Here is a 20,079-nt window from a genome sequence, read left to right on the forward strand (position 1 = left end):
CTGCATTCTTCCATTGCTTTCCTCTCTTCCCCATCTTACTACTCTTCATGCACGTGAACATGTGTGTACACATAACCAAACTGTGCATTTTGGTTAATCTTGCTTTCTGTCTTCATTCTGTTTCAAGACCCTCAGCTGCAAGTTAGGACAATTTTAATTAAATATCTCTATGTGGGTTATCAGCATTGTTCTACTTTATATAAGTCCTGCCTCAGTTAGTAGGACTGCAGTGATAAAACTAAGAGAAGAATCTTAATCCCAGGAACGAAGATATTTCCTAGTCACTAATCTGTGAAGCAAGGATACTGAATTTCATCACAAATAGCCTTAAATTGCCTTTGAATATATTAAAACAGCCAGCATTGCAAATACCAGTATTTAAAAAAGAAAACCAACCAACAACAACACTGAGCATCTTTTCTGAACAGACACCTATGTCTGCATAGACATCCTGACCCTGTATCTAAGTTACTTAGATAGCCCCATCCTTCTCACTGTCATCATCTGCGATGTAGCCATCCCACTTCGCAGAGGGTCAGCTGGCATACGCAGTGGTTAAAGAGTCTGCCCAAGGTTTAAGCTTTTGAGGTGCAAAATCACACAGAGCTACCAGATCATTCTCCCTCTCATAGCTACAAACCTCTGGTTATACAAAATCACTGGTGGCCTTATGGTAAAACAAGCTTTCCTCTTCTCCGTCCTTATGCAGAACGACTCCAGGAACAACCCTATAAAAATTTTTATATAAACTTCATATACTGTTACAGAATTTTAATTCTTTAGTTTAGATAAAATTGCCAGTAAGTAATGCATATCTTGAATAATGCTCTAGTCAAAACCCCGTAATTAAAACCGTATGGACACACTGACAATTTTCAATAACACAAATTAATAAATAAGTTTTTGTTCAAGGGCATAGAAAGTAACTTTACAAGAAAAGTTTATCAGCCTAAAGAAAGTGCCTAAAGCTCCGGTATTGCTACCTTTCCTTTGCATTGATTTTATTTCCAAAGCTGTGTTAAAACTTTTATATTTGTTTATGATTTTGCAATACAGCCTGAAGAAATTATAAGCATTTATTAAAACTAAAATACTGAGATAAAATAAAGAAAAAGCTAAGTAAACTTTTAGACCAGGCATGAGAAAAGAATCCTTTCAGATTCGAGTGAGGTTCTTCACTATAGCTTCTTGGCACTACTGGTAACTTTCCAGTATATACTGACGTCCTCGTCATTATACCAAACATAACAGCAAAAATATTCCTCCCTTTAAAGCCATCTATGAGGCTTGTGGCCTGGTAGATGGATAGATTCCTTCAGAGCAGAGCCTGGATCTCCTTAGTCTTCAACTTTTACTCTCTTAATGAATCAACCTGCTGTTTACTTAAGCAAAGAACGAGATGTCTTAAATGTTCTGGGCATGTCAGAAAGATATTGCCTCCCAAGATGGCAAAAGAAGCAAATAAGAATCTGCTGGCAAGCTGCTCTGAATAGATCCCAGGCAGCTTGTCTTGTGATTAAACTTTCACGTCAGTGGAAGGCTAAATATCAAGGCTACATAAGTCCCTTTTATTCACACAAGCAGGATTCAGTAAGAACTGTCATCCTGAATTCAAAAAGGGAGACCAACTCACTGAAGCTTCGAAAATTTACCTCTCTTCTTCTAGCAGACAGTGAGTGAAATGTATAGGAATTGCATTCATTAATATGGCCAGGTACAGCAGTAAAGGCGATGCTTATTTTCACTGTTAGTAAATTAACAACTCTAATGACTACCAGGATTTTAACAGAAAAATTCTCTCAATTATTTTATTTAGAAAACTTACTAATGAAAACAACAAAACACTGGTCAGGAAACTGAATTAACGTTGGTCCACTGAAATGGCAGTAGCACAATTTATTTCATTCCTGCCAACGGATCCAAAGTTGATAAGATCCCTCAAGCAAACAGAATCCGGAGGCACGATCGAGTTTAAATTTGAGTACGGGATTATGTTCAGTCCACTATTTGATTAACTTAATCCTGATCTTTAGAGCTGGCTTCTTTCACCAAGTCATTCCAGACCACTGAGCTGCTGAGAAATAGAAAGGTTCTGAAAGTGGCAGTTATAGACAGAAAAGAACATTTTTCACTCGATGAAATCCATGGGCTTCCTTAAGTTATGCCTCTAACTGAACTGATTTGATTAAAGTTTTGTTCCATTTTCTTTTAATGAGTCAGGGCAGCTTAAATTAATTATTAGTCTGGAAGCAGTACCAGGAAGTTCCATGCAGACATCATAGAAATATCAAATTTAAAAAAAAAAATGTTTGGTCTAAAGATTGTTCAATCTAAGTTACAAAACAAGATGCACTGAAATGTATTATTGATTTAGTTTCATTGATAAAAATTTTAAAAATGCAATCCACAGTTTAAAACCCAGTGGTTTAAAAGCCATCATGGTCAGTGCTGCATAAAAACCTCCGTGCAAAATTCTGTCTAATGATGCTGGGTGTTACGTAGAAGGGTAACGCTGCGCAGGCACTAGCCTGGAGCAGTCATTGCTCTCCTCCTGATTGCAAGGACAGACTCTGTACATGAACCTGGCTCAGGGACAGAAAGGCAAAAGCTTTCAGTTATCTGCCTCCAGTATCTATTTGCATAAAGCTAAATACAATCTAGTACACATTTAGATATGAGTATGTTCTGAGTTACTCAATCAAATTCCACTGAACTATTCTCTGGTGCAAATAAAAGCAAAATCTGGTCTTAATTGTGTATGTGTTGTCTATGCTGCCAGAAAATATACACACTTCTCATGGACAACCGGACTGTCGAAAGTTCTTGGCATAGTGTTTACTGTTAAAGCAGTTAAATATGCTGACCTAATTTGTCTTTGATGGTTACATCACTTTAAGACAACTGAGGACAAATCTCACTTTCCAGTGCCGCTGCTTCAAGCTGTTCCGTAGCGAGCACCAGTAGGTAACAAGCAACATGCTGCACCATCACAGTCAGGGCTGCCTGAAGAAAAGCTGTATACCTTGTTTTAGCCAGAATAAAAATTAATCTGCAAATTGCAAAAGCATCAGTGGTAAAAACTTAAATCTCCTATTTCTTTAAGACAAATACACATAAGAAGAGGGAATACTCTCCCTCTTGTTGTACACAGACACAGCATTTCTTCTTTCCCTCAACCATCACTGTTTTGTTTCTTTCCAACTGGTGAGCCAAAGTTCAAAGCACAGCTTTTAAGCACTTTTTCCACTGTAGCTGCTATCTTCTTTATAGTGGAAGAGTTTACTTGTTGGATACAGCAATCCTGCTTTATACTGTCGTAGCCATAGCATATTATATATTGTAGTCCACAGCTTGCTTATTTTACCATAGCAATTGCAGCTACATAGCTAATATGTTACAAAATACTGTCCTCAAAAAGAAACTGTAGATGAAATTGCTAGGACAGGAGCTGTACGCTAGTACAGTCTAGAATTAAGCTTACATACCACACTTGTAAATTAGTGGGAAGAGGAAGCATAGCCGACTATGAAAATGTGTTACTTTTAATGTAAGAGGCTCTCTTACATTTGTTCTTAAACATCCACTTTTTTCCTTTTAGTTTGTGTTGAGAGCTTGGCATTCCAGGCTGTGAAGTTTAAAAAAGCTGACCTTGAAAGCACAGTCACATTTATTTTTGAATGTTCGTTTAGTTTCACACCCTGAAAGTGGCTTCCTGCCTTCCAGATTTTGCTGAACGGTGTATGACCAGCCATGCCTGAACTCGCTGCGCAGCTCTCTTCAGACTGCACCACAATCGGCACCGACCTGTTCACTGACGGCCTGAAACATGACAAAAGCCTGGTTTACTAACCCGTGCTACAATGCTAATCACCTCCACCCTCCTTCATGGAAATGATGATCTGCTCGCACACACACCTTACCACTTTCAGAGGTGGCAGGCCAACTTCTTGAAGCAAAATTTTTCTGAAATCTTCCCCAGCATTGGAAGAAGGGCATTTTTACTCCCCCATAGGCTTCATGCAGTGCTCTCACTGATTTCACACATGGGTAGGTATTTCAAAGACCTACCTAGAGAGGACCTTTTCCCATGAAAAACCTGAAGCAGTCTTTCCAAAAGTTTTGCCTGCACTGTGCAGAATGAGCACAGCCCAGTGCTCCCTTGCACCTTGCTGAGCGGTGAGAGTGCCTGTTCATTAAAGCAACCTGTCAGGCTGACGTTAAGCGTGAAGGGGTTGCTCTGTGCTAACATCAACTTGTAACATTTCCATGAAACCTCCCTAATAGCAGTACTATTACTATCTACACAGTAATTTTGATAGGCACTGCAGGACACAAAACCATAAGCATATATACACAGCATTCTACAGGGAAATGTGGGATTATATCAATGATTTTGATACAGCTGGAGCTGTGAAATATGCACAGTACTCAATGCAGGCATTAACTTTATGCTCAGACCTTTCCAGACACTAAAGGTGATGGGCTAAAGACAGTCAGATATAGACAATTCCCAAAGATGGCTGTTCCAACACCGAACACTGTCCTAATTCCTGAGACTTCCAGCTAGCTGCAAGCTTCGCACATTTAAGTTTCAGACAGCTGTGAAGGAATCAACAGCACATTACATGTTAATTTCTTTCACATGTGACCCAATTCAGAAAGACTTCTTGGAAAGTATTTCCCTGTCTTACAAAAAAATCACTTATTCACAGTTCGAATGGACCTTATTCTCACCTCACACAGCATCCCATTTAACCAGATTTACAACTCCACTGTCTTTAATGGAATTGCTCCTGATACGTACTGATGCAGTTCACAATTAGGGAAGAAGCACATGACATAGGAAAATCAGGATACAGTAGTTTACATGTTTGTGCCTGTTAGATGAGCGGTTATAACTTACTGAATGTACACTCCTAGCTTATCCCAGTTACGAAGTAAAACAGGCTGACTTAAGCCTGAATTGAAGAAGGAGAAGACAGAACATAGCTAAGAAATTATTAACTTGTGCTGGAGCTACTAGCCATCATCTACTGGTGCTACAGAGGAACATTATTAAAATAAACAGCAAGAAATCCCTCTCCACTACCAAATTCTCAGGGAAAAATTATTGCATCTCCTATGAGAAAAAAAGGAAAATAAGCATTAATGACCATGTTTCTGTGCTAGACTGAAAAAACTGCTGCTGCTTAAGGGGTTTTTAGTTGTTTTTACTGCACATACTGCTAGAATGCATATTGTGAAACAACACTGTTATGTCAGCCCTCTCGTAGAATCACAACTCCTTCTTAGCCAACTGCAGTATTTACATGGATTTATTATATCCCAAAGTCCATATAACCTTTTACACAAGCACATCACCTGAATGAAAATTAGGCATCTAAAAGTTTCACATAACTATGGCATTTGAGGCAGGACAGAACAGTACAGGAGCTCATGCTGGAGTAGCTTTAGTAAAGCAGACAGATGTCAACAGTGCTGAAAGCGCTGATACTGTAGGCATCAGAATCCAGCATTGCTGCACCTTCTAAAGCACAGGTGTTGGGAAATCATTATCAGCAACCAATGGCATTGGGAAAATTAGTCTGACATCAAATTGAAAATATTTGAAAGCAGGAAACCTTACGGGGGGGTGTCAAGTCGGCAGTCCCCCAGTGGCTTAATGCTTTCTTTGTACAAAGAACTTCCCTTTACAACTCTCACTACTTCTCCCTTTCTCCCACACACACATTCAAAGGCAAAACACACTTGCAGTCCCCCAGTCTTCTGATTGTAAACACTACAGACACCCGAGAGAGCTGTCTGGCCAGGGAGAACTGCACACACCGCATCCCCGTCCTGCAGGTAAAGGAGGCACAACGTGCCTAAGTGACATCGCTCCAGGAGGCATCGTTGTCCAACGGCTTCAGCTGAAATGTTTGCCAGGGTGAGATCGCTGAGCTAGTGTCTTACTTGGTTCGTTCTCCAGCAAAGGTCTGAATGTAAAACGCATGCCTCGGAGGACGAGGAAATCTTGTGATGCCTTTAAAATGCATCTCTTGGTATTTCAAAAGAGATTCCAAATCATCATGGGCAGCCTGTGGGGTGTCGTAAAAGAGGTGCAATGTGGGATTGATGCATCACATCTGCAAGGACATTGAAAGCAGTATTTTTATATGTTTAATTCTGAATACCGAGAAACTGAGTCTTTATTTAACAGGCCATTACATTAGTCCCTTCTAAAGATACAAAGATTAGAAATCAGGGCTTTCAGATTCATTTGTCTTTGGCTCATGACGAAATACTCAGTCTTTGCTTGATTCTTACCCCAGGTAGGCTGGTATGAGTTCATTTAACTCCACTCAATTAAATGGAGTACTGCCAATTTATGCCAGCTGATAGTTCAGGACTGTGATCTTTTATTAAAAGGGCACTTCTAGATATCAGTTTATTTTGCTTAATAAAATCAAATGCTACCCTATCTAGCACAACATTTTAGCTTGTCAGAATAATACTTTTAAGTACGTGAGGGCTGTAATTCTTCCCATAAAGACAGACTGAGAACAGCGAGATCCACAGCAGGTATGGGAACTCGGCTCCACAATACCGACAGCAACACACTGCACAATCTCAATGTGGTAAAAAACTACACAGCGCACAGGCACAGAGCCAAGCGTGTAGCCTTTAGAGATCTCTGTATAACATACAGAAATATGAGAACAGCATGTCCTCACTCATTCTAACGAACTGGAACAGACCCACTATGAATGGAAAGTAATAACTACTACACCAAAAAAACCAACCAATTTTTTAGCTATTTTACAGCTCCCCATTACATACTGCACCAGTACTGCAGACAGCCCAAGAAAAATAGTTACTGGAACTGGTAGGTAATAATAAATAACATTCAGTGGGTAACATCAGTTATGATATGATTTAATACTGGGCTAGAGTTGCTTTCAAAACAAAAAATATTTATAGATAGCTGGCTACAAACATTGACAACAATCAAACAGACATAGAATAAAAAATTGTTCACGTTTTCTGGACAGTGTAGTCTTTTTCAAAAGCAAATGCATAGCAGTTTATTTCAAAGCAACCAGGATAACTGCTGAAGCTGGTGTTTATAAAATCTGAATAAACTTGACACAAATGGAAAAACTCTGCTTTCAGTTACACACGTACAGCCACTGTGAAGAGGAGAATTTGTCCCCAGGGGGACATACCATGCCTAAGTAGGAAAGGGCCAGACATAAGCAAACTGGACCCAGTTCTGTTCTCAGCTGTACCCAGCTGTGTTTCCGCAGCATAAAAAATCATGGCACTTCTTAAAAATAATCAAGTCAAAGAAAAAAGGGTATTTCAAAACCCAGCGTCAGCTTTTTGAGGAAAATCAAGGGGACAAATACCATCAAAAACTGCTGCTTAAAGATTCAAGTAAATAAATATTGGTGGCATTTTTTGGCGGAGTATTTCCCCAGCCGTAGTCACACTGTTGAGACATTCCCAAGTGTAGGGATAAACTGCAAGGTGTTGGTAAGGAACAGATGAGAAAATTCATCCCGTAAGAGACAATCAGATTTCTGCCAGAGTGTGCAGGAAACAGCATCAATCTCCCCAAAACCACTGGAACACATAAAGCCAGACAGAAAAGAGGAGGCGTCAGAAGCAAAAGAGAGGAATACACTGCAGGAGGGGGTTCAACTTAAGGTGACAATTTACAAGCATATCCTGTAAAATTGGAAAGCCAAAGCGAAACACTTCATGTCTTCCAGCTCCATCTGTGTTATACGGCTGCTTCACTGCTGCAGTTCTCCTCTCATTTGGTCTATATTCACCAGTTCCCCAAAAGTTTTTTCTCCCTTTTCCTCTTGTTCATTCTTCAGTACTGCACGCCTTTTTCTTTATTCTCAAGTCATTCTTTCAGCACTGCTCTTAGCTCTTTTCAATTACTGGAATCTTTGTTCGTCAATTTTAAAGGAGCTCAGGGAGCTCATAAAAATAATTTTTAAAATCCATCTCTCTCTTGTAAATTAGTATTGCAAACATTCGTTCATTCTTTCACTCATTCTGCTACTTCACTGGTCTTCTAACCAAGAATTTCCTGAATATTTTCCACTTTTTCTCTAAATTAAAAAGTTGATCTTTGAAACTCTCCAACATACTGGTTTTTAGTGCCTCGAGTGTGAGCTGAAAGCACACCTCAGCTTTTACTGAGTTAGCAAGAAAAAGTCTCATTCATTTTTAGAGTATTTTAAGAATGACAATTCAATACTAACACTCTGTAGTGTTACAGTCCATAAATATGAGCCTCAAAACATTCCTGGGAATTTGAGTGGTTTTGCTGAATCACCAGGGTTCCTTTCGAAACACCTTTGATCTTCAAACCTAGAGGAAACTTTTAAAATTTAATCTGTCCTTTATGCTGCAATGGTGACTGCCTTCACTGGCTGACACAGCATGCACCATAGCCACCTTGAGTGCGCATAATCCACCCTGACGCAAGGCTGAAGTAGGCTGTTTGAAGCCACAGATGTGCCTCCTTGCACAGACTCCAGCACCGCAAATCAGCCCTCAGAATGGCATTTTCAAATATCAAATACAGAGTGGGCAAATTTTCATTTTAAATAACCCATAGCACTATTTAGAGTATTGGAAGCTGCCCAGACACAAGCTGCCAGTGTTCCTAAAAGCCATAATTAGCCTGATTACTCAGGAAAATGATGAAAGTGATAAACTTGCCAATTAGCGGTCATTCAAACACAAAGACCTAAAGAAGAACGACTGGTTCACCGACTAGTTGGAGTATGCCAGCGCTGGAACTCCAACAAGCAGGAAAAGCACTGGTCTGGCTTAGTTTGGGAAAAACAACTTGCCAAATGGCATGAAAAGGCACAGAAAAAAGGAAGGAGTAAGAGTCCACAATTTCTTGACAACATCCAGCCCCACATGGACTAGACCACAGCATTAAGTTCTCACTCTGGGAAATGACTGATAGAGCTCAACAGTGTTTGAAATATTAACATAAAGTATGTATAATTAATACAGTCCATCAGCTGCAGTTTATGAAATAACATTTCCTACTGTAAAGGCAGAGAGTATCATATTTAAATCTATTACCAAAAGATAACACAGTTTAATTTAAGAAATCATATGTCTTTCCATTTAACCTGTATTGCCTAAACTAGACCCACCAATAATTTAAGGCAGGTGCATCACCTTCGTCCTCAAAACAAACATATAAAAGTAGTTCTAAAGCCAATCAAGAATAATGGGGAGCCATTAGGCTCTGAAATTATTTTGAATTGTCCTGTGTGTTACCCTCTCTAACTCTTGAATTCATACACATTTCAGAGCAAAGATTACATCTGTGGCTGAGCACCGTGAATTGCTCTTCTATCATGCATGCGTATTTCTTTCACAATACTCTATAAATAGCACTTTGCAGCAAGTTCACAACAGTTTCTGAATGTCTTGCTTCTGGGGTCACTCTTCCTTACTCTTCCAGCTTCTACCACCTACTTCCGCACGCTTTTCCTGAATGACTGAAGTGCTCAGCGTGAACGGGTTTTCTGCAGCCTTACAGCAATGTAACGAACAACTGAGTCTAGCCCAGCAAACCGTACAGCAAAGGGCTGCACTCCTCAGAACAGATAATCGTCAATATTTGCTAGGCTACAAGTGGGCAAAAAATAAAGCATCTTGATTCCTATTGCATTAAGTATCTGGATAAAGAGATGCGGCATAAAAAAAGTGATGGAAGACAAACTACAGCCCACACTTCCTAACATCCATGAATTAATATTAATGCACAGATTTATTTTTTTTAATAAAAAGTATACTGAAGTGTAGGTTATGGTAGGAAGAGACTGTAATAATTAATCTCTCTGATGCACAGAAGTACACAAATATCCTAGAAAAAAATATTTTTTCAATGTTATATACTTTACGTGTACAAACTAATCCAACGCCCAGCTTAAGTACTGCAGCATTACTGCCACTAAATGAACAAATTTTCCACAGAGGCAAAGAAGAAGAAGCCACAGTTCTGACTGAGAAGTTACTGACTAATGATAAACTATTTGTCATTATATCTATCACTCCATCATTACTCTAGCAATTAGGATAATAACTGAATATTTCAGCTACTAAGTCAGAACAAAAACTGGATTAACAAGCGAGAGCTTGATTACCAGAAGACTTTTTCCAGTATGAAAAACAGAGCACAGAGATTTTCTTTAATCAACCCAGAATTTTTTTTCCAATACCTATCCTTAATTAACAATCTTTAATCACAGGTTGCATTTACACTATTTACATTTTCTGTAACTAAGTTTCATTCTAAAATATATACTTTGTCTGTGAATCTGTATGCATACAAAAATCAATATCTAAGCCATAAAATGCAATCTCTAATTTTAAATAATATAATGGCAAATGCTAACTCAGGATGACCCGTAGCTTCTCCCATTTAGTGACATCAAACACCAAGAAACTATCCTTGCATTACATTTCCATTGATAAGAGACACGCCAATGGACTACCTTCACCAGAAGTCTGTTCAAGCGTATTAAAACTTTCTGGCTAGAAGAATCAGACACCGTGGTCTGTGCCCATGAAGCTCATCAACTGTGCATTCAGCAAAACTGCATCAGCAGTACACGTTTAAGACACACAAGGTCTATGCCCAAGTTAGAAAGAAGTGAGGATACCTGTATCAGGATGCATGTTTGTGGTTACTGAAGACAACTGAAAGGCTCCTGTTAGCCTAGATATAGACAAAAGATGCTTCTAATCAGTATTGAACACTTGATCATCACCATAAATTCATCGGTATTTTCTACCCAGTACAGACTGAGAGAAGGTAATACCATAAGCTTTTTTTTTTTTACACCAAACCACAGGACCACAATCAGTCCTTTTTTACCATCAACTGGTTTGTCTTTACATTTTAAGGATGTTTTAAAGTATTTAATAGAAAACAGTGTTAACACCTATTATTTGTATTGCCTTTCTGTTTAAAAATAGCAATTCTTTTCTTTTGCAACTTATTTCAAGATTTAAATTCTTATAACTAGATAAACATCAATATAAAACACTGTATTATTCTGAACAGAATTTCACAATTTGCAGCACTGGGCAAAATAATTCAGTAAATTTAGAAACTACCCATAATAATAATGAACTACATATTTAAGCCATCTTGCATCATCAGTTCCCAAGTAGAACACATTAGTGAGTGATAGCACTAATGAGAATGCACTAAAGCTTGATATTGCTTTTCATAATTAGAATGATTTTGTCAGTCATTTTAGGCCAAGTACTTAAGACAGAAAATTAAAAATATTGCAACAACCAAAATCCCAAAAGCTTGTGGGATTTTTTTCCTCACTTCTCATGAAAGTAGTTTTTTCTTGTGTATCTGCATTTCTCTGCAGTCCTCACCAGAATGGCATCACAGCAAGAGAATCAGAACAAAAAACTGACTAGAAACAAAAGCGAAACGAGGCTCTCTAGCTAGAAACCTGTAGCAAGATACTGAATTCATTCTTATATTGCCATCATTTTCCAAATCAGATTTCAGCTATTCATTTTAGATAGCATTTTACAATTGCTCTTGAGTCTATTTATATTCTTTGACTACTCGTTTTGCTATGCAGTTAAGTAAAAGACACCTGAAAGATTACTAATGATATTCTTACTGGTTTACTGTAAAAGAAACTGAATATACCCAATGTAATTTGTTCTCTGCTAAAATTACACTTCCATAGTTAGTTACTGAGTTTTCTTATTAGGTCACATATACTTAAGAACACTGATATCCCACTAGTTCACTTTACTGACAGCAGAACATTACCTCTCCCTGTTCAAGGCTTTGTATAAGGAAAAAACCTAACATATAGAAATGTCTCTCCAGTGATCACCTCTGAGCTACCCAAGGGCAATTTGGTTAAAATTGCATGCAGATCCAGACTGGAAAAGAAGCAACCTGCAAGAAACAGGGGTTGTCGTAACCGATAATCAGCTCAGATTAGGAAGAGAAGTTCTAGCTAAAGGAAAAGGGAGGATTCCTCATCTGGAGTGTCATTCACAGAGTCTGAACTTTCTTTCTTCCCTCTGAGGGAAATGCCTGGCAGTTACGTACTCAAGTCCTTTTAGGACAAATCATATTGTTCCTCTCACATTTCTGGAAGAGTTGGCTGTTAAGTGACAAACAAACAAAATCCCTTATTCTTTAAAGCCACGTGTAAGTGCGAGTTGCCTATTGTCCCAGCACTGTCTCTTCTCCAAGTCCAGAGTCTCTGCAGAAGAAAGCGGGAAAGACTGAGTGGATTCAGGAGCAATGGGTAGAGCGTGCTCAAGTAGATTCGTGATCTCTGCAGCTCCCCAGGGAGTCCTCCCTTCAGGGCTCCCCCTGGCAGGACTACAGGCCCCTGTAGTCACAGAGAAACCCTGCAAATACGTAGTCCTGGTGGTATGCTGGCCTATAAGGAGTACCAGAGCCTTTGCAGAAATGCATCATTTCTGAGTGGTTCACTTTGTCACTCATGACTATTTTGGGTCCCTTAAATTTGAAAGTAGCTCCGTGGCCTCTTCATTGAGTGGACGTAATATACACTATTCTTTATGTAATAACAAGAGAGAGAGATTATGAATGGAACCTCCTGGATATTATTATGGCAGGTTATAATTAAATCACTATTTTTTCATCACTTTATGTACAGTACCATTTAATATTTTATATCGATGATGGCCAGTCCACCAAGAGCTTTTCAGTGAACCACAGCACACAAAGCAGTGATAAATATCCAAGTCTCAAAACTAAGGCTGTATATGATCAAATCACTTGCTTCTAGGGAATAAAGCTTTAAAACAAACTCTGCATTTATAAAATAAATGGAAAAATTCCCCATCAACTTAACAAGAGCAGAAGGAATTAACAAGTAAGATGAGAAACTCTGTGGTAAATTTAACTACAGCACTAAAACTCAGCATTTTCTTCATTTAACACAATACCTTCTTTGTATAGGCTGAAAATACAAAATATTACTGAGTATATAAATCTCAAAACAGAAATAACTGTAGGTGGTTTGGAACAAGTAAATGCTGTATTTATACAAGTACAGCACTCAATAAGCATTTGTCAATATTAGTCAGTCATTGAGCAGGTTCCCTGCACTCTAGTACACTGAATATGTGCTTGCATAATTATGGCTTGTTTGCGTGACATCTGGAGGGGAAAAAATATCGCATCTGATATGAAAAAAACAGAAATATTTTCATAAAACAGAAAAATGCCAGTGGAAAAGGACTCTTGTGTCCTTTCCATAACAAGCAGCCTCACATCAATACAATCCAGTCAGCCTAAAATATCAACTGTATCAGATCTCCAGAACAGAAAATAAGTAGGTATGCAATTAAACACAATTTCCCAAGAGCTGTGAAATTCAATTTCCTTCAGCTCCTTGTGTCTATAGAAAATATAAAACTCAGGTAATATGTCAAATGCATGCAAATGATTGCTGTTAAATAAATCAATTTATCATTTAAAGATCTGACTGAACAGCCTAAGGCTTTCATTGCTTAGGGGCGTTTTATATATGCATAGTCCTAATAAATCTGCTTGTGAGCTGTACTGTACACATTATTCCAAAGAATAATGTCTGTAGAGCAAACAGTAATAAAGCTACAAGTCCTGCTCCTCTATTCTCTTCTCGGTGTCATTGTATTAGAGTTAGAGTACCAAACCTTGTTGTCTGCAACATTCTCAACAGTAAGAAAACAAAAAGTGAATCCAAATGAAAATGAAAATTAATCTGAAGGGCAGGGGGGAGGTGTTGTACTGGACTCTAAAAAAAAAAAAAAAAAAATCTCTGTTCTTTGCTTATATTAAATCAAGAGGAATGTGAAGCAAGCAAACGTCCTTTTCTGATTTGGTTTGCAAAACCAAAAAAAAAAAAAAACCACAACCAAAACCCCCACCCTAAAGACCCACTTTTCCACATGGCTGTTCTTTTTCATTTTAAATCCATGCCTTTAAGAGAAAAACAAAAAATCACTTCAAGAAAACATTCCACAAATCCACAAATGTTATGTTAATTTACAATAGCTGATGAACAGGTGTAGAAAAAATATCTGTAGCACAATGCAATGGCATTCAAAGGGATCTGTGTTATAGTAGGGATACATTTCATAGTGAGCCACACAAATATCCCTCCCTCGTGTTCTGGGCCAGGCTGCTCCAGGTCCTGAGCAAATCTGTTCGCAACGCACTCAAATACCTGAGCACTGTGCCATGTCCTGTATGAGCTGTGTCACATTAACATACTCATAATTCCACTTATATCTTCTGCATTACTGACCTCCTCCCTCTCCCAAAAACAAAGGCTACTTTTATATAGCCCAATATTAAAGTCAGGGGTATGCACAGAGATGAGGCCAAGCTCCAAAACTTAGATCCCTATATATCTCTGGTTCTGATTTTTCAGGATCGGGTTCTGCAAAATGCTGCAGGTTTTCATATCTTCATAAACAGGCATCTTAATCCTGCAGAATGTAATGTCCTGCTTGATGCCTATTTCTACATAAGAATGTATATATATGTATATATATTAACAAGATAATTTATATAGTCAAATAATTTTTTAGATTTTTTTAGCGTGGAGAGCCTGCTTGTCTGTATGGGGTGGGGACAATACAATCGTGAACATGTTTCTGTCATAACTGTTTATTTGGGTAGTGACACCTAGGAAAACAGAAACATGATCCACGTTAAGTGATTTCAGGCAAGACCACTATCTGTAAATCTAGCAGGAAAAGAGAGAGGTGTCCGAACTTTCAGAAAGAAAAAAGCAAAGCTGCTCCACAATCTGAAACACCACGGGTTATTACAGAAGCAGAGTAATTCCTGTCGAGTTCTCCTTAATCCTGGGATTTAAATGCATTTTCCCCAAGTGTGTGAAACTCATTATCAATGTGAAAAAATAGTCTCTGATACTAGCCGTATCAGCTTAAGAAATCTACCGTCGGCATTTCTTCTCGCACAGCGTGTGAGCAGACAGCATGCAGACTTGGAGCAATGCAGCAGCATGTTTTTCCACTTGAGCTGAGCAGTTGCTTCTGCTGAAGCAGCAAGCTGCAAACGGCATCACCAGGCAGCTCTTCCAATTCACTAACAGTGGGACTTCTACTGTAGCCCTTCCTTCCTCTAAGGACCGTGGACCACTGACATACAAACCACTGCAGCGCTGCCTCAATAGCACGCAGCTACAGGACGTAAACTGTCTATTTATAAAAAATCAGTTCCAAATGGGAAAAAGCTTTCAATCCTTTGCAATGTAAAATACCGGTCATTAGAAATAGGAAGGTTCAAGATATAACAATTCAAAGGCAGGAGAGGATATAATAATGAATCTACCTCTGAAGGCAGCTGTGAACCTCTCTAATTAACATAACATTCTTAACAGCAGTTAATGAAAAGTAATAACCAAAAACTCTTAACTTTGCTCACAGTATGTTGAATTTGTGAAGTTTTCTGTCATTCTGGACTTAGTTCCTGAATCTCCTTGGACTCATTTACCCCAGAAAGCCACATAAACTAAATGCTCATCACAAAAAAAAAATGATCCAGAGAATGCTCGTAGCACTGCACCAAACACTGGGTCTTCAGAGAGAGCTGAGAAGCTGCAGATGGCCCTGACTCAAAGAGCCCCTTCCCAAGGGGAAAAGGAAGATGAAGGAAGGCATTGCAATATATTGCAATCTTTCCTTTAAGGCTTTTAATCCACACAATTTGGAAGGGATGGGGAACAAAGGAATTCTCCTTCCCCTTTATATTTTCATAGCTTATGACTGTTCCTCCCTGGGAAGCGGGCTAGAGAGGTGATGAGGGTGGCTGAAGGCTCTGTGAAGAAGCAAGTCTTGGGAAAGGGGTGAAGTTTTGCTTTGTGATCCTCAGAACTTAAACCTTGGTGTTTGGTCTGACAGGGACTCTGGACTTCTCCAGCACTTTTGAGTCTGCAGGTGTGGATGGTCCCATGAAAACTGCTGTCAGAAAACTCTGCTTCTCAAATACGTGCAGTTTCCCATCTGTGTGCATAGATATTGGCAAAACCACTCTGGCTTTCTTTGAAACTATGACATTCCAGGCCCAATCTCCTTTTTAACAACTAGTCATGTTCTACATTCAGAACTTATGTACAAGCCACGTAGGCTACCTCCCACCTTTGGCAAACAGAGTAAGTGAAGAACATCATCCCAGCATTTTTCATTAAATATGTTCATATCAGGCTAAAGGATTTTTTTTCCCCTCCTATTTATAAAACACAAAGAAAAACTGGATTTGGGGTAAAAATTACTCATTTTCAGACACCTTTTCAAGTATTTGAACCATTATCATAAAATGATAGTAACAGAGCTAAGATATCTTATAATAGATACAAGACAGAAATTTCTAGATATTTCCTATGGCTGAGCATAACACTTAACACCAACATCTGCTACAGTTCCAACAGTGACACTAGCTACTGAAAGCACAGCAAAAAAATTAGTTGGCTCAGTCAAAAGATTAAAAAGTACTACACACGGATTTTTAACACCTTTCTAGATGTCAGTCCAAATCAGAACATCATTAATTATTTCCCAGCTTCCCAATAACAAACGATAGCATCTTTGGGACCCATCCATTCAACAGCTGAAAAACAGCTTTGCCTTTGAAGACATTCTGGCCTATTAGCACAAGCAAGCTGCCTAGAAAAAGCAAGCAGCAACGTCTACAATTATTCTCCTAAACTGTGTATCGGCATCAGCAAAGCTAGCAACATAATACTGAAGAAATAAGACCCAGGGATGCTTAAGAGCCAAAAATCAAGAGTAGCAAAAAGCTCAACAATTGTTCAGTGTTTAAGGCTCTGAAAAATTTACGTTTTCAATTTTGGCTTGAGCAATACAAACCTTAAGCCACAACTGCATCTTAGTAGAACAGACCTAGACCTAATAAATATGGTTACCAGCAAATGCAAGGTTTTTGTCAGGACCCAGAGTGCTCTAATAGGCCTTATGGCCCTCACTAAGCCTTGCCTGGTGCCCCACCCACACCCCCTGCCTATGGGTCCAGGAGCCCCATTTAAACCTCGTCCTGTGCCTTCAGCCTCTACCTGAGCTATGCTGCAGGGCAGAGCTGTGGGCTGCCCTGGGGTGCCCCTGCTGCTCCTGCCCTGCTCGGTGGGACAGGCCCTGGCTGGCGAGGTCCCTGCCCTGACGGCTGTGTGATCACACTCAGCTCCTGGCTCCCCAGCCCCTAGGAAGGAGACGGCCCTTGCTGCTCCTTAACGCTTTTTTTTTTTTACCACCTCAAGTTGCCATTCGTGTTACGTGCATTCTCAGTGTTAGTCTGACATCAAGAGAAGCTTTTCCAGCATAGAACCGAGGTCAAAAAGATTAGGAGCATTTCTTTAGACAATGCTACAATCTAAGATGCCTGACTATTAAGCAAACCTTTTAAACCACATATATTGTCTCATGTGCCAGTACAACCAAGACTATGCTTGAAAACATTGTGGATTCTCTGGTCACTTCTATTAGGTATGGTTCAAAAATACAGAAAAACACAGAAATCAAAAAGGCTGAAATATAACTTATTCTTTCCTCCCAAAGAAACGAAATCAGTTGAGCCATCAGGGTAGAAATTGTCAAAAACAGCTAGTGGTCTGAATGTCTTAATTTCTGGGTGCCCAAAAATGAGACAATTTAAAATGCACTTTTTCTGCATCAATTCAAAAGTAAACCTCTCTATAGTCACTCAATTTCACTTAAGAATTGAATTGTCTAATATCACTAATCAATTCTGGAAATATCTTCTTGTAAGATAGGTCAAAGAGCAACAAATTAGTACCATTTCTACTTACTTACTAGTGCCTTTTCACATTTTCTACATATTTCAAAGCTAGCAGAAATGCTAATCCTCCATTAAGCTATGAGCAACAAAAAATATTTTACTAGCCAGAGAAAACATTTTTGCCTTCTAACCTATTGAATCGTCATATCACTTATTAGAGCAGATGTTCACAAATTAAATGGCACCAAAATAACAATTTCTTCTAAAAGATACTCAGAAGCATTAAATCTTGCTGTTCCTCTTTACTGAAATCCTTATAGCATTTTTGGCTCTAATTTTGTGATCTGTAAGTCCTGAATAATAACAGTGCTTATAAGTAACTAATAGAAATAAATGTATACAGAACTGAATCCTGAAGTATAAATTGCTATACAATACCTCTACTGTACTCTCTGCAGCAGGATAGATTCTTGCTAGAATAACGTTTATCAGAGCTTGTCATTTGGCACACAGTAAAATATGATAATGCCCTTTAAACATGCAATCAAAAATCTTTTCTACCCCTTTCCTGTGACGAAACCGTATTTTTCTCAGTATGTGTATCTGCAGCTAATAGTTAAGAAAGAGTTTAACAGAAAAGCTACTATTCCTTAGCCTTCTTTAACCTGAAAAATATGCAAGATTTCTGCTTCAGAATAATGCCTTGCCATTTTGAATGTGAAGAGGGATTATCTTCCTTCACGCTTGAGACCTGAAAAATATTCAATGTCTTAAATTCCTGATGAGTTCAGGGTAAATTGAGGGCACCTTGAAAGTACAAGCCCATTAATGAAACAGAACTTATCTACCCTGAAATGTACAGTCTGTGGAACGTATAACTTGTTGCAATACAAATATATCTTATTGTATTTGGACAGAAAAACAAAAGGTACCTTTATTTCATATCAACAGTCCTTTGCAGTTCTCTGTATTCAGGCTCACTGTGCTATTCAGGCTCCACTGTGCAACAAGAAACAGTCACTGAATGACAGCCTGAATTCATTACAAAGCTGTACCGATAGGGAGACAACAAAAGGCAAAAATTAATGTTCATTCATACAGTGGATGAACCACATCAAGGACAGATACCACGGGCTCTGACTGAAAACAAACCTTCACCGATCTAAATGGCACAGAAGTGAGAAACATGGTTGAATCAACAGTGCAGGGCAAGCATAGACCGCAGTGCATCCCGCAGGCCTTGTCCTTCGATTGTACAAGGCAGAGGAGAAAAGGGGATGCTGTCTCCCCAGGCATGGGGTTGGATTTCTTTCCCAAGCATATCGCGGGGTGTTGCTCACCTAGCAATGAAGATAAACAAGCAGTGAAGTACTCTGGAACATCCCTCCTCTACGGCGTAAGTCTACATCATAATCATATCAATATAAATACAAACGAGGACAAGCAATGGTCTTCTCAGTTGTCATATACCGCGATACCAGGTAAAGCACTCTCTATTATTGACACAAGAAATTGTAGATTACTTCAGTGCAGGAGCATTGGACTTGAAGCCAGCATACTTAAAACAAATTAAAAATACAGGAGTGATGCTGAATATGTCTTATTTGATTTTCTGAATTGAAAGCTACTGTTCATGTCCAGGATGATAATTTCAGAGTCAGTATATGTTCTCCCACTGAAACGGCTTGTATAAGAAGTGTTATGACTAAATAAATAAATAAATGAATGAATGAATGAATGAATGAAAACCTTAGCTTATTCTGACCACTAAGAACAGAAAAATATATCTATCTAAAACTAAAGACACCTTTGACATACCTCACTGAATCTATCTATCCTCCTCCCTACTCTCAACACAAACGCCCCAGGAGCATTCAAACAAGAGATTAAAAACAAAGAGAGACCTAAATCTATCTTGAATATGTGCTGTCACTTCCTACACTCCTTCAGGAATCACTGTAACACTTGGGAAACCTGCTCCACCACAGTCTTCCTTTTGACCTTAAGCAAATCACTTGGTCCCAGGTTCAGGAAGGATTTTGCAACCTAATTCCTAATGAAATGAACGGTCAGGTGCCTGAAAGCACGTTTTGTGAGGGCGGACCCGAGTCCCTCTGTAGCTTAGGAAGTAGCAGGCTGGAGCCTTTGAGACCTCCCTGTCTAAAAGGGTTACATAGTATTTCAGAGCAAATCATTTGAAAACTGTTCGGCACTCAGGTAGGATAGTTGTGGTAGGAGCATGGATTTACCAGACAAACTAAAAA

This window comes from Nipponia nippon, unplaced genomic scaffold (assembly GCF_047370975.1).
Source record: "Nipponia nippon isolate SJK-2023a ecotype South Korea unplaced genomic scaffold, ASM4737097v1 scaffold_10, whole genome shotgun sequence".
NCBI lineage: Eukaryota > Metazoa > Chordata > Aves > Pelecaniformes > Threskiornithidae > Nipponia > Nipponia nippon.